The 3,675-nt window shown below is 44.8% G+C and overlaps 1 long non-coding RNA gene across 1 annotated transcript; it reads right to left on the bottom strand.

Annotated features, from left to right (window-relative positions):
- Nucleotides 1-858: 858 nt before the first annotated feature.
- Nucleotides 859-2,291, bottom strand: LOC309859903. The gene is made up of 3 exons (XR_014309032.1): nucleotides 2,234-2,291; nucleotides 1,669-1,779; nucleotides 859-942 (listed from the first exon to the last, which is right to left on the bottom strand). It is a non-coding gene; the product is annotated as an uncharacterized lncRNA (long non-coding RNA).
- Between the last annotated feature and the right edge of the window lie 1,384 nt (nucleotides 2,292-3,675).

The raw sequence follows: 3,675 nt of genomic DNA, 5'->3' as shown, positions 1-3,675 counted from the left end.
TTTTAGAAGGAACCTCTGTCCCTCATTCCCATGGCAGGTGAGACTCCCAGCCCACTCCTCCAGGAAAGGAGAGGAAGACCAAGACTCTTTGTCCCACTTGCTGCATGCCCTCCCCTGCTCCCCAGGAGCAGTTAATCTAATTGGTGCCGTTCAGAGCCCCCTTCATGTTTCACTGAGAGGAAGGACCAATGTGCTAGAGATTGTCATTTAACAAATACAGAATGCAGCCTGCCTCTGGTATTCTTTTACTGCCGGACTCTGGTTGTAGAAAGGGTCCCCCTCTACCTCCACTTTCCTGAGGGGACTTCCACCCTGCACAGGTCTTCCTTTGGGTGGACAGTGAAGGCCTGAAATCTTCTTAGTTTGCAAGGTAGTTCTGCAATGCTGCAGGCAGTCAGCTGGGAGTCTCCTGCGTTAGAAGATCCACCTCTCCCTTCTAGGAAGCTCCAAAGTCTGGACGTGGGGAAGACAAGAGAGCCTACTCTGGTCCTAACACGGTTTCTGTGAGGCTTACTTGACCTCTCCTTGGCTCTATAATAATGAGTTTCTTTGATCCTCATTCAACTGTCATGGGTTAGACATGGTTGGACTACAATAGTAGTCCTTAAACTTGAGCATGCATCTGAATGACCAGGAGAACTTACTAAATCACTGATTGCCAGACCCCATCCCCTGAGTTTCTGAGTCAGCGGCCTATGGGTGGGGCCTGAGAATGTGTATTTCTAACAAGTTTCCAAATGAGGCTGCTTGCTGCTGCTACTGGTCTGGGAACCACACACTGAGAGAACCATTGGATTAGACACAGGAAGGGAGGAAAGGCAGCCAATATCTTTTCATTAATACTCACCGTGTTTGTAATTCCTCATTCAAAGATATTTGTCCCCCCAAATTCCAGGAGGGCAGTGACTTTGTCTATCTTGTTTGCAATTATGTCTCCAATTCCTAGATAAATTAGGAGCTCAGTGATAATTTGTTCATGAGTTAACCCAAACTTATTAATTATTAATGTCCTTATTAATGGAGACATCTCTGTCACACAGAACATTTGGTCCTGCCACAAGTCAGTGAGACATTCAAACATCGTGCTCTACTGTGGGGTACCAAGACTAGAAACTACAAAACTTCAGAGAGCTCCATCCCCAAAGCTGTGACCTGAGCTCATGGGCATCAGAGTGTTCATTTGCATGGAGACCCGCTCTGGGTTCAAACTGGAAGAGGGTGAGAGGGACCAAAGGAGATATTTATTTGCTTCACCAGTCACGTGAAAGGGTCTGAGCTTCAGTGCCTCCTGCTTCTAGCCCTTGGTGAGAAAACAGCGTTCTGCATTAATTGTTATGAAAGCTGATGGCAATAATACACCTTGTAAATTGTCTGCAGGGTTGCTAACAACCAGGAATGCCAATTGTTCATTAGCTCGTTTGGGATACATTGGAATGCAGCTCAAGCTGTGATGCAGGAATGATCTCAGAAATAAATCAAATTTGGTGCAGGAAGCTACATCTATATTTCATGTGCTTGCCTCTGCAGGACTGCCTCAGTAATTGGTTTAAAAATATCTGTGACATCTGTTGATTCTTCTCCTTTAAAGTGTGAATCTTTATCTTTGTCTCTTTTGCAAAACATTATGCTGCAAAGTGGAGAAAGGGGAGAAAATGTTGCAGTAGCTACCTTTAAAAAGCCTTGGTCCCTCCCGGCACTCATAGCTCAGATCGATTTGCCAGTCAGTCCAGCCTCATACAGAATCAGAGTTCCCTCAGACCCCCGTAGGAATGAAACGACCTATAAAGAAACACATGTGAGCACTCCCTTGTACATATGTCAATAATTTCCCAGTGAAATGCAGATGTTTGTAATTCCGTATGTTCACATGTGTATCCCAGAAATCACAGACCGCATTGGAAACTCACAAATCAAACCCACACCCTATCTCACTTGGGGAAGTCTTTCTGGAAGTTTCTGTTGTACTCTGGCCTCAGTTAAATCAGATTTAAAATGGGTATGAAAATAGAGCCAGAAGGTAGAATCCAGATCTATCTATACCTACAGCCTGGGCCTTGAGTTACTGAATCTTGCCCATTTCTCTATCATAGTCTTTAACTTTTTCTAATAATTTCTAAACAGGCCCATTATGTCCTTCAAGATAAATATCAATGTGTTCACAAATATTTAGAAAGACCCTTCCACCTGAAATGCATGTCCTTATGTAAGTCAAATCTCCACCATTCTAACCAACCTGGGTCTCAATGTGAGCAGACAACAATCCCCTGAGCCTTGCACCAAATCTCCTGAAAGAGAAGGAAAGAGGAAAGAAGATGAGAGGAAAGTATGGAGAGAATTCAGTAGACATGTTATGCCAGAATGTCTGGTACCAATTCAGTGCCGTTTCTCCTCCCTCCTAAGCTCTCCCTCATTCACAAGGGCAGGCAGCCTGGGCCCTGCATTTCCCAGAATTCTCTGCCATTGGGTTATCCTACGGATTTCCCCAGTAGAGGCTGGGGAGGTAGAGGAGAGGCATAAGCCAGACTGTTTCTTCTCTATGTTGTCCAGGTCCATGCACAGACTTCCACAGATGAGAGACTTGACAAAAATCTCCACAGTCTCCTACAAACTGCTTGCCTCCATGCCACAACAACCATAATCATGGTGATTTAACAGATTTAACAGCTAGTAGTAAAAGGGGGTGTCAGCAGCATTGCCCAACTTTGCTCCCCTAAACCTTTCAATAACTTCATATGCCATTAATTCCCTCTAGTGAGCCACTTTGTGCTCGAAATAACAAAGTCATCTCTGCTTCCAAGATGGGCAGATAAGGGTTCTCTTCCCAGCCCTGCCACCACAAAGAATTTCCCTTGAACTGGACACTCCCCTTCCCTGAGCCTCAGTTGCCTCCGTTGTCAGATGCAGGCATTAGACTTAGCTGAATCTAAGCTCCCTTCCAGCTGTGGCATGCTGGGAGCCAATAAAAAAAAAAAAAAAACACTCACACTAGAAAAGTACCTTCTGGCCTCTCTCTCTTTCTCATCCCTCACCCTCAGGGTCAAGGGGCTTTCATTTACCTGGCAGTAGCAGGTTCCACACTGCGAAACAATTTTTACTGGTAGAATTGTATTGAGAACCACGGAAAAGAAATGAGTGTCAGATACACTCAAAGGTGCCAGTTCATCCAGATTTCATTTCCCGTAGAAATTGACTTAATGCCCAAAAACATTTCAGTGAGTGGCTACATGTCTATTGCTTTCTTCCTCATGAAAGCAAATAACTTTCCCTGGACTTGTTCTTAACCTACTCCAGAAAGATCTGTGCAGGTCCAGGCCAAATATTTGAGGGACTTTGAAACTGTGCATTCCTTATATTTCTTACTTTACTTGCTGGCAGAAGGCAGCAGGCAGAGGAAACAGACCCCATGGCTTCCCTGAATTAGGTTTGGGTCCTGCTGACCAATTAGGTATTGGTCTGCTCAAGCTCCTATAACACATACCATAGCTTAAGCAGTAGACATTTATTTCTCAGTTCCTAGAGGCCCAGAAGGCCAAAGTCAAGGTGCCAGCAGATTGGGTTCCTGGTGAGAGTTCTCTTCCCTTCTTGAAGACAGAGATGCCTTCTAGCGGTATCCTCATGTAGCAGACAGCAAGTAAGTCCTGGTCATTCTTTTGCATAGAAGTGCCTGGTCCATAG

This window comes from Mustela nivalis (assembly GCF_964662115.1).
Source record: "Mustela nivalis genome assembly, chromosome: 2".
NCBI lineage: Eukaryota > Metazoa > Chordata > Mammalia > Carnivora > Mustelidae > Mustela > Mustela nivalis.
This window is presented reverse-complemented; position numbering and strand designations above follow the sequence as displayed.